At 36.3% G+C, this 12,535-nt stretch overlaps 1 protein-coding gene across 1 annotated transcript in view; it reads left to right on the top strand.

The window, feature by feature from the left end:
- LOC125867885 (acetyl-CoA acetyltransferase, cytosolic 1) overlaps positions 1-12,535 on the top strand; it is a 934,067-nt gene that overhangs the window by 374,347 nt on the left and 547,185 nt on the right. The window lies entirely within an intron of this gene.

The raw sequence follows: 12,535 nt of genomic DNA, 5'->3' as shown, positions 1-12,535 counted from the left end.
CCGGGTAAGGCTAATGTATTGGCAGACGCTTTGAGTCGGAAGGCGGTGAGTATGGGTAGTTTAGCTTGCCTAAGTGTAACCAAGCGACCTTTGGCTAAGGAAATTGAGACCTTAGGGTCCAAGTTCATGCAGTTGGGCATCTTAGAAAGAGGTGGGGTGTTAGCTAGTATTGAAGTAAGGGCCACATTAATTGAGGAGATCAAGGCCAAATAATTTGAGGATGAGAATTTGGAGGAGCTTAGGAAGAAGACTGCAAATGGTAAGGCACAAGAGACCACTCTTGATGCGGATGGTGTGCTCAATTTTAAAGGAAGAATATGTGTTCCTAGAGTAGATGACTTAATTGAGAGTCTCATGGTTTGCGATATTCTATTCATCCGGGTGTGACCAAGATGCATCGAGATTTGAAGTGAATTTATTGATGGCTAGGCATGAAGAAGGATATAGCGGAGTTTGTGGCGAAATGTCCAAATTGTCAACAAGTGAAGTATGAACATCAAAGACCTGCAGGTTTGCTTCAAGGAATGTCAATTTCGGAATGGAAGTGGGAAATGATAGCCATGGATTCTGTGGTTGATCTTCCCAAGACTTAGGGGAAGTTTGATTCTATTTGAGTAGTGGTTGATAGATGGACCAAGTCAGCCCATTTTATCTTGGTAAAAATAGATTATAATGCTGAACAATTGGCTAAGGTGTATGTGAAAGAGATAGTGAGGTTGGATGGGGTGCCCCTCTCTATCATCTCAGACCCTGGTACCCAATTCACATCCAAGTTTTGGAGGAAATTACATGATGAATTGGGCACACAACTCATCTTTAGTACATCCTTCCATCCATAGATAGACGGGCAGTTGAGAGGACTATTCAAGTGTTAGAAGACATGTTGAGTGCATGTGTGCTTGACTTTAGAGGGCATCGGGATAAATTCATACCTTTGTGTGAGTTCTCCTATAATAATAGTTATCACTCCAACATAGCTATGGCACCATTTGAGGCACTCTATAGGAAGGGATGTAGATCACCTATAGGATGGTTTGAGGCTGGAGATGTGAAGCCATTGGGGGTTGATTTAGTGAAGGATGCTCAAGATAATGTGATAAGTATTCAAGCTAAGCTTTTACCAGCCCAGAGTAGACAAAAGAAGTATGCGGATCATAAGGTAATAGACATGGAGTTTCAAACCGATGAGAAGGTTCTTCTTGAGGTATCACCCATAAAAGGGGTGATGGTATTTGGCAAGAAGGGCAAGCTAAAATGCTTAAATGCTTAGTTTTTGGTTAGTCGCTTGGTTTGTGTTGTAGTAGTGGTTCTCCCACCGGAGAGTTAGTTTGGGTGCCAATCACGACGGTCTGGGTCGTGACAGACTAATACGCCTGCAGAATTCATGGACCTTATGAATAGAGTATTCAAGCCTTATTTAGATATGTTTGTTATCGTATTCATTGATGACATTCTATTTTATTCGAGAAGTGAGAAAGATCATACTAGCCATCTCAGAATAGTTCTCCAAACTCTAAAGGATATAGAGTTGTATGCTAAGTTCTCTAAATGTGAGTTTTGGCTTGAGTCGGTGGCATTATTGGGCCACATTGTTTCCGATGATGGAATCAGAGTTGATACCCAGAAAGTAGAGGCAATGCAGAATTGGCCTAGACCCACATCTCCAACTGATATTAGGAGTTTCTTGGGGTTGGCTTGATATTATAGAAGGTTCGTCGAGGGATTCTCATCCATTTCGTCCTCTTTGACTAAATTGACTTAGAAAACAGTTAAGTTTTAATGGTCTGAAGCTTGTGAGAAAAGCTTTCACGAATTGAAAACTAGGTTGACTACTGCCCCAGTATTGACCTTACCAGAAGGTACGCAAGGTTTTTTGGTATATTGTGGTGCGTCTAGAGTTGGTTTGGGTTGTGTGTTAATGCAAAATGGTAAAGTTATAGCTTATGCCTCCAAACAGCTGAAAGTTCACGAGAAGAATTACCCAACCCATTATTTAGAGTTGGTTGTTGTAGTATTTGCGTTGAAAATATGGCGTCATTATCTTTATGGTGTTCATATGGATTTGACCGATCACAAGATTCTTCAGTATGTGTTTATTCATAAAGAGCTTAATCTCAGACAGAGGAGGTGGTTGGAGTTACTCAAGGATTATGACTTCAGTATTCTATATCACCTAGGTAAGGCTAATATTGTTGATGATGCTTTGAATAGGTTGTCTATGGGTAGTACCGCCCATGTTGAGGAAGAAAAGAGAGAGTTAGCGAAATATGTGCACAAATTTGCACGGTTAGGAGTTCGACTAATGGATTCCACATAAGGAGGAATGGTGGTGATGAATGGGACTGAATCATCATTAGTGTTAGAAGTGAAAGAAAAGCAAGATGAAGATCGTATTTTGCTTGAATTGAAGGCAAATATTCATAAGCAAAAAGTAATGGATTTTGAACAAGGGGGAGATAATGTATTGAGGTACCAAGGTAGGTTGTGTGTACCAAGGGTGGATGAACTTCAAGAGAGGATCATGGAGAAAGGTCATAGCTCCACATATTCCATTCCTCCGGGTTCCACAAAGATGTATCATGATTTGAGAGATGTTTATTGGTGGAATAGTATGAAGAAAGGTATTGCTGAGTTTGTCGCTAAATGCCCGAATTGTCAACAAGTTAAAGTAGAGCACCAAAGGCCCGGTGGTATGGCTCAGAATATAGAACTCCTGGAATGGAAGTGGGAGATTGTAACACCCCAGAAATTTTTTTGAATTAAGGCTCGAACCATTCTTCGTAGTGAGTGATATTTTACCAAGGAATTAAATTTTCTTAAGTGTTAAGGTCACTAGATATAGCACCTTGAGTTCCAAAAAAAACTAAATTGGAAATAGCAAAATCTGAAATTTTGCAAGTCAAGCTAAGTATGAATTTTAGGTCGACTTCAAACGACCATAACTCCTAGATCAGGTTGAGTTAGGTGTTATACCAGGTACCGTAGGGAATATCTTTGAATTATATTTCCAACACCACCGAGTTTGCTCAGTTTCGAGTTCGTATAAGGGAGATATGTCCATTCGAAGTTGGGTTGTCTAGATAAGGAAAGTCAAAACTGGATTTTAGAGGGGTATTTTGGTCTTTTCCTTACCCAATCAGATTTAATTCGTTTTTTTGTAATATTTTAGGGGTATAATCTGATTAGGTTCAGTTTTATAATTTTAGTTGAGAGTTCAAGAAGAGAAAAGAAGAAGAGAGAAGAGGAGAAAAGAGAAAGGATCGAAGCGTTTGTCGAAATTCTTGAGAGTTGTTGCGGATTGTCTCCATGGGTTTGATCCCTAAGAGGTATGTAAGCTTACATAGTGTTAGGTTAGTTCACCCACACGCCAAACATATTATTTTCAGCGAAGTTTCATTCTCAAAAAGTTGAAGGATTTAAGTTCTTGATAGGTGTTCTTAAAGTTCATTCTAGATCTTGTTTTGTTGGGGTTTTGATGATATCTTGAGATTAAAGTGTTTGAGTGTTGTTTTGAGTGTATTATTGTGTACTTAGGTTGGGTGATTGAATCTAACGAAAACTTGAGAAAAGAAATTGATTAGAAGCGATTTAGGATCAGAAAACGAGAGGTAAAATTCGTCAAACTTGACCTGGGGAAAGGCCGGGGAAGCGCACCCCAAATACGCCCAAGGGGCTGGGGTGGTTCCCCTGTAGTGCACCCATATGCAGTCTCTGAAGTTAGGGGCTGGCGCCCCGCGCCCAGAACGCGCCAGGGTCGCCTGCCCCCACTCATTTTCAGTCGGTTGTCCCGTTTGAGTCCCTTTTAAGTGTACCTTCACTCCCTTTGATTCTAATCACTCTAAACTACTTCTAAACACTTTGAAATCATTCAAACATGAATCCTAACCTTGAATTAATCATTCAAATTCAAGGAAAAGTTAAGAGTTAAGTCTTGAGAGTTTTTCCGATCATTTTGAGACAGTCCCTTTGAGTCCTATTGAGTAGTCTTCTACAATTTCTAGTAACTTGTTTCAAGACTCAAGTAAGTGAGCATGAGAGTGAGGAGAATGTATTCATGAGTCTACACTATCACCGAGATCCTTCATATCATGAACCATGACTCTTGAATTCATAATTGACATTTAAGAGAGATTTAAGAGTAGAGTTCAAGAAAGCCTTTGAGTTCGATTGTGAATCCTTTGAGATCAACTATTGATTTGAGCTATGTTTTGAGGAAGTGAGTAAGAGAATGAGAAGAGTCGTATACATGAGATCCATGTAGTTATGTAGACGTTTGAGTCGAGTCGGTCATGCCCCTAATTCCGTATGAACTCCATAAATTGAGCATCATTGAGAGTAGTAGTATCTTCAAGTTTTAAGTCTTGAGTATTGAGTTCCTAATTCACTTTGAGATTATATTTCTAATCATGGCACTATTACATGTTACCCATGAAGTCCTTGAGTTGAATTATTCATGCCCATAATTCCTCATGAACCTTATAAGTCGAACATTCTTGAGATGAGAAGTATGTTTGATTCCTTGGGTTGAGTAGTTCATGCTCATAATTCCTCATGAACCCTCGGAGTTGACCATTCTTGAAATGAGTAGTATCATTGAGGCTCTTGAGTTCCAAGTATTGAGTTCTATCTATGGTTATTCAAAACCTTGTATTGAGTCGTTCACGCCCATAATTCGACATGAACCATATTTTAAGAAGTCTTTTACAAATACTTTAAACTTGTTTTAAGACTTGAGAATTGAGTTGAGTAAGAGTAAAAAGTAAGTTCAGTTTCTTCAAAAGATTATATGGGGACTATGTATTCCCAAAGAGTTTAAAATATTTTCACATTTAAACAAGAAAAGGAAACCTTGATTTCCAAAGAGCCTTTGAGCTAGTTTACAGAAAAGAGTAAACTCTTTCACAATTAAGCAAGAGAGGGAACTTTGATTTCCAAGATAGCCTTTGAGCTAAGTTTTTGAGCACTAATCTCAAATCACAGAAGAAGTACGCTTTTAAACATAAAGAGCTAGTATCATATTTTGGGAGTAGTATTGAGCATCGATATAGGGGAGCGTTCAGAGAACCCACAATCCCCATAAACCATGTAGTCATCATGGGTAGAAAAAGGGTCATACTTTTTAGATGAATCCTTAGTGTTTTTTAGCATAGACTAGTGGATCCACTTAGTAGTTCAGGTCCTATACCCTTGGCAAGGTATAGGATGCCTTGGCAACGTGAGGTAACACGTTATATCATCACTATAGCTCTTAAGTGATGGTTTTCAGTTAGAGAAACTCCCACAGAAGTTATTTGTATTCTTATATACACAGTTATTTGTATTTTTACATACATTTCAGAGTTTTAGTGTATCTTTGCATACACCCAGAGTTGACTTCAGGTTTTAAACAACTCTTCTTTATAATGCACTTGTTTTAAAATGGCTTTATATTGAAATGAGTTCAGTTATGTTGAGTTGAGTATCCACAGTTTGACTACCAAGAGTCAAGTGTCTTATTATTGAGTTGAATATTTTATCTTTGAGTTGAGTATCTTATTCCTGAGTTGAGTCGAGTTGAGTAAGTTTAGAAGAGGTAAGTATGTTTCCTTTTATCAAGTTTCAAGCTTATGTTTATGTTTTAGAATTCCTCTTACATGCTCGTACATTCCACGTACTGAGTCATTTGGCCTGCATCTTTTCATGATGCAAACGCAGGTATTCAGGATCATCAACAGGAGCATCATTGATACATCCGGGAGTTTGAGTTAGCTATGGTGAGCCTCCTTATTTTCGGAGGATTTTATTTACTTTTCAGTTTAGTCAGGATGTCGTGGGTCTTGTCCCGACTTCCATCTTTATCAGTTAGAGGCATCATATATAGTCAGTACAGTTGAGAAGTCTATATTATTTATTTTATTAAATGTCTTAAAGACTTAAGTTACTATTTTATGGCGAGCTGAATAATTTATTTTATTCAGAGTTTTCTTTTGAGTTAAAGCTTTCTATTTAAGTTTCATGAATTTTATTCAATTTTTAAGCTTTTGCATGCTTAAGTTAGTTTTCCACTTGTAGTCAGCCAAGATGAGGGTTCGCTTGGGGACCAGCAATGGTTCTTGAGTGTCGGCCACGTCCAGGGTGTACACTCGGGTGGTAACAGAGATGATTAATATGAATTTCATTATTGGCTTGTCGCGGTCTCGCAGGCAATATGATTCCATTTGGGTGATTGTTGATAGAATGACTAAATCAACCCACTTATTTGCCGATAAAGACTACCCATTCAGGAGAGGATTATGTCAAGTTATACATTCAAGAGGTAGTAAGACTTCATGGAGTCCAGTTTCGATTATCTCAGATATAGGTGCACAATTTACTGCACAGTTCTAGAAATCTTTTCAGAAAGGATTGGGTTCAAAGGTGAACTTGAGTACTTCTTTTTATCCTCAGACAGATGATCAAGCAGAGCACACTATTCAGACTTTAGAAGATATGTTGAGGGCCTGTGTGATTGATTTCAAAGGTAATTGGGATGATCATCTACCTCTCATTGTGTTTGCTTATAACAATAGTTACCACTCTAGCATTCAGATGACTCCTTATGAAGCTCTTTATGGGAAAAGATGCAGATCTCCAATCGGATGGTTTGAGGTTGGTGAAGTTGGGTTGATAGGAACAGACTTAGTTCATCAAGCTATGGAGAAGGTGAATGTTATTCAAGAAAGGTTGAAAATAGTACAGAGTCGTCAAAAATCCTACATTGATGTTCGGAGAAGGGACTTAGAGTTTGAAGTAGATGATTGGGTATACTTGAAGGTTTCAACCATGAAGGGTGTTATGAGGTTTGGTATAAAGGGGAAGTTGAGTACCCGATATATTGGTCCTTACAGAATATCCATTTGAGTTGGAGCTACCACAAGAGTTAGTAGCGGTCCATTCGGTATTCCATATTTCTATGTTGAAGAAGTGTTTGGGCGATCCTTTACTGATTATCCCAACCGAAGATATTGGTATTAAGGATAGTTTGTCTTATGAGGAGATTCATGTTCAGATTTTAGATCGCCAAGTTCGCAAGTTGAGGACCAAGGAAGTAGCATCAGTCAAAGTTCTGTGGAGGAATCAATTTTTTGAGGAAGCTACTTGGGAGGCTGAGGAGAACATGAAGAAGAGATACCCACATCTCTTTGAAGCCAGAGACATTCCATACCAAGGTACTAGTTCTCTTCTTAGTACTCTTTAATTGATACACTAAATGTGTTAGATTTGTTTGTTGGGTGTTTGAGCTGAATGTTATATGTTACACCATTAGTCTACTTAGAGTGATCTCATTCGAGAATGAATGTTCCCAATGGGGAGATATTGTAACACCTCGCTAATTAAAAGAACTAGAATTAGAAATAACCATTTTTGGAAAGTATAAAAATCTGGAAATTTGGCAAAGTTATGTTAAGTATGAGTTTTGGGTCAAATTCAAATGACTATAACTCCTAACACGGGATGAGTTAGGTGGGCTACAAGATACCGTAGGAAAGATCTTTGAATTATCTTTCCAACGCCGCCGATATTGCTCATTTTTGAGTTCGTATGAGGGATATGTCCATTGGAAGTCAGGCTATCTAGATAAGGAAAGTCAAAACCAGATTCTTAAGGTGTATTTTGGACTTTTCATACCCAATTAAATTATTTCATTTTTGGTAATTAAGTTGGGGTCTAAACTGAATTGGTTCAGTTTACACAATTGCAAAATCATGCTAGGGTTTTAGAGAGAAGAACGCAAGAGGAAAAAAAGAAGAGAAAAGTCAAGATTTCGTCGATTTCTTGAGGAATTGATTGTGGATTTAGTCAAGGATTCGATCCTACGAGGTATGTGAGACTTTCATAAAGTTGGGTTCGTTCACCCACGTGCTAAACATGTTTATTCAATGTGAATTCGTCCTAAAAAAGATTGGAAGTTTGAATGCTCTTGATATGTGTTCTTGAATTGCTTTCGTTCTTGAATTTGGGTTGAGATTGATGAGTTTCTTGAGATTATAGTGCTGATTCCTTGAGTTGTTTGAGTTAGATTGTTGTGTATATGTTTGGGTATCTGAATCTAAAGAGAATTTGAGAAAAGGGATCGAGTTTAGTTGAATTAAGATCAGAAAATGAGAGGAAAAATTCGTCAGATTTGCTTGGGGGGATGCTGGTACGACGTGCCCCCGTAGCACCAGGAAGGCTGGGGCTGCGCGCCAGCAGTATGCCAGAAATGGCTCTCTGAACTTTGGGGTTGGGGAGGCGCGCTAGCAGTGCGCCAGGGTCGTCCGCCAAACTCGTTTTCGTCGTTTAGCCCGCTTGAGTCCTTTTAAACTGTACTAACACTTCCTATCAAATTATAACTATTCTAAATGCCTTCTAAACATCTAGAAATCATTTGTAAACATGAATCACAACCTTGAATCCATAAATTCAAATTCAAGGAAAGGTAAGAGCCAAGTCTAGAGAGTTCTTTCAAGAAAGTCTTTTGCAAATGTTTTTAAACTTGTTTTAAGACTTGAGTTTGAGTTGAGTAAGAGTATCAAATGAAGTTCATTTCTTCAAATGAAGTTAATTTCTTCAAATGAAGTTCATTTCTTCAAATGAATATATGGGAACTAAGTATTCCCAAAGAGTAAATATTTTCACATTTAAACAAGAAAGGAAACACAGATTTCCAAGAGAAGCCTTTGAGCTATTTTTTTAGTAATTATCTCAAACCACGGAAAGAGTTTTTACTTTTAAACATATGAGCTAAGTATTTTGGGAGTAGTATTGAGCACCGATGTGGGGACGAGTTCATAATAACTCAATGTCTCCATAAACCATGTAACCAACGTGGGTTAAAAGGGTCATACTTTTTAGATGATTCCTTAATACTAATTAGCATAGACTAGTGGATCCACTTAGTTGAGACGTTTTATATCCCAACAAGTTATAGGACAGTTCTGGCAGCGTGGGCGAGACGATGTATCATCACATAGCTCATAGTGATGGTTGTCGGTTAGAGAATCTCCCAAACATAGTATTTTTGTAATCTTATATACACTTGAGATATTATGGTATTTTCCAACACTTTGAGATGTAATCTATTGTTTTAAATGCTTTATATAAGCTGCATCTTTATAGTTGTTAACTTATGCATTGAGTTGAGTAAAGCTGAGGTAAGTGTTTCCTTCAGAATTCATTTCAAGCTTATGTCATGTTTAGTGTTCCCCTCGTATGCTCGTACATTCAATGTACTGATGTCATTTGGCCTGCATCGTTTTATGATGCAGATACAGGTAATCAGGATCAGCATCCAGCGCCTCCTTTATCCAGTTGAGCACTTAGAGTCATTTGGTGAGCCTCTTTGCTTTTCAGAGGATCCCTTTTATTTCTTTGTTATTTCAGTTTGTTAGAATGATTGGGGGTCTTGTCCCGACATCCCTCATAGTTATTAGAGGCTTCATACACAGTTAAACGTTAGTAGTTCATTAGTCTTTCTTCATTTCAGTTGTTTTGATTATAAGACTTGAGTTGCCTTCATGGCCAGTTGAATGTTTTCCTTTTACATTCTAAGTTTGATTGATGAATGTCTCTTGAGTTGTCTTAATTTGTTGAGTAAAGTCTTCCGCTGAGTAGTAAGTCAGGCCAAGGATTCGTGTGGGGCCATCAATGATTCTCGAGTGCCAATCCCGCCCAGAGTGTAGGCTCGGGGCGTGACACTTTAGTTCTCGGATGATGTACGTGGTGCATGGGTTACATCTCAACCACTTCTTTTAAATGTTTAAATGGCTTATTGAGACTTATGATTAGACTTCTGCTTTGTCAAACTCTTTTATGCAATAAAACTATAACTTAGAACTTTTTACTTATATTATCTTGTATGATATATGCTAAGAAGCTTGTGTAGGGTCTCTCGGGATCCTATACGCTATGTTACGCCTAGTGTGTACTTTGGGTCATGACAACAGAGGACTATATACATGTCAAACTTTACTCACTTAAGACTATCATGAGTGATGTGTCATGTAATGCATTTGGAGAGTTTGATGCATAGGGAAGGAGAATATATACTCAAGTGGTGATAAATTGCATGTCCATGCATACCTTTGTATTATGGCCTATCAAATGATGCAATTAGTCTGAATGGGCTAGTCAGGTCCCAATGTGTATTTTTGTAATGATCAGCGAAACACAATATGATGAATTAGGTCTCTTGTTTAAGTATGACAAACACAAATAAAAAAAACTATCCAAATTTTATTAGAATCAAGAAAACAATGTGGATCTAGTTTGATAATTTACACCAAAAAGATATATGTAGTATATCATTAGATTTTATATATATATATATTGATCGATATACTTTAGCATGTAACATGAAATTGACAGATTAATAATTCTACTTTTATGAATTATTATTGGTAGCATCGTTTTAAGTGATCTAATAATGATTAAGTATACCATAGTATAAATATTATAGGATTTAAACTCGTGAAAGAAATGTTGTGGTCTGGGGACAATTTAAAATAGGGGAAGTAAAAAAAGAAAATTATAATAGAATGAAGAAAGTACTAAGCCACGTAAATATGGGTAAGTTATATTAATAAAGAAACATATAATATAATGAAGAAAGTACTTTAGACAAGTAAATACAAGTAACTTATAATAATAGGTCGATCAACCACTAGCAAATATAAATTTTATTTAAAGGAGATCATACACTTAATGTTTCAAACTTAAAATTTCTTTTTTTGAGCAATGAGTTTCGAAAGTGTGTGACCTTGTCATAGATATCAATTCCTTCCAAATAAGGTTTGCCCTTTTGAAGAATAATGTGATGTATTCACTTTTTCTCAAAAGGATTTTCTAGCCTCCATAGTGCCCCAATCCAAGTGGAAGTAAAACATCAAAGGAGTAATTATTGAGAATAATTCAAGTGTATTTTGTGCACGTGTTCTACAATTCATTCACTCTCTTATAAAATATGTCAATTTACGAGAAAAGATGCAGATAAAAGGCCAACAACCGATGGTAGCTTCTATGGCATAAACTTTAGATCTATAAACGAATAATAAATATTTTAAAAGAAAAGAATAATTTGAAGCTTAGGGAATCATATGATCAAACTATACCCTATACCTGACTAGATGAGCTAGAGAAGTTTAGATAAAATCATTCTTTATCTTTGTAAGAGTTCTGATGCTCTCTCTTTGTAGTGTTTGACTTCTTGAATTTTATATACTTTGTGAAATTAGGGAATATTTTTTATATGCAATTTGTTGAGGGACTAGGCTCTTTCTTTTTTCTGAAATTATGTAATAACATGTGTACTCCCACATCGAGATTTTGAAATTGATTCTTCCTAGTTTCAAAAATTGCAGAATTGAGTGGATCATAAAAATCGATTAGATCGACATGTTCTAAAAGGAAAGTGGAAAATCTAGCCCTCAACTTTGCAAGACATAAACAAGATGTGTCAATAAATTAGTGATATAAAATAAAATTTTAACAAGAGGCCTTAATTATATAAAATATACACACACAAAAAAATAATTTAAAGTTGTAGTATTTTATTTTTACATATTTGTTGCTTTTAACATAATATTCTTAAATGACATAAAACATTTAGTTAGCTTGCATATTAATATAAAATTGAGAATTAGTTCTAGTTAGTAACACGTTAGTCATGTGTTCACAATATTTCGCTTTGGATGGTATGTAAAAACTTTATTTATTAATATAAATTTTTGAGTTATTTAATTGAAAGTTCTAAAATATTAACCATTCAATCTTTTATTAATATGAATATTTGAGTTATTTAATTCAAAATTCTAAAATATTGACCATTCAACCTTTTATGCATTCTTCTCAACATAAAACTTGTGAACCAAAACATAGCAACTAAATCTTCCCCATCCTCTACTATTTTCTCTGTTTTCTTCAACTTGGTTAATCCTCCCTTGATGTTCACATGATCACATCCACGTCTTTCTTGCTCCCACTTCATTATTTGTACTATTTATTGTCTCAATTCTAAACTTGCTACTTCTTTTCCATCTTTATCATAGCTTTTAAATACCGTTCCATCTATAATAAACACGAAAGGACAATATTATTTCTCCACAACAACTACTTCAGAACTTTTACTAGATGATCTGAAATTGAAATCTGGAAGTTGTTGCCTAAACTTAGCATTTACGTCTTGAGCATCGTAATATAATTCATAATTTTTGGAAGTTTTGGCGCGAATAGTGGTGGAAAACCATCCGGTGCAAGAGACTTAGCATAAAAAGGAGCACCTGCTTCTATTTTAGACAACTCTTCTTGTTTTAAAATAATCCATGTATCTTGGTAAAATGACAAGTGTAGATATCTAATCTAATAGCTATCAAAGTAGATGGAAACTATAATCTGATAAATTGGCGACATATATACCTATCAATGTCAAATTCTCGAAGACTCTTAAAACTACACGTCAATAAATGTTACTTAATGTCAATAAATGTTAATGGGATGATGTTTTCAGCAAACCTGCTAATAAGTTTTGACAAGAAATGAT

The sequence above is a fragment of the Solanum stenotomum genome, chromosome 6 (genome assembly GCF_019186545.1).
Source record: "Solanum stenotomum isolate F172 chromosome 6, ASM1918654v1, whole genome shotgun sequence".
NCBI classification, from domain to species: domain Eukaryota; kingdom Viridiplantae; phylum Streptophyta; class Magnoliopsida; order Solanales; family Solanaceae; genus Solanum; species Solanum stenotomum.
The sequence above is the reverse complement of the archived record's forward strand: the minus strand, read 5'-3'. Positions and strand labels throughout refer to the sequence as shown.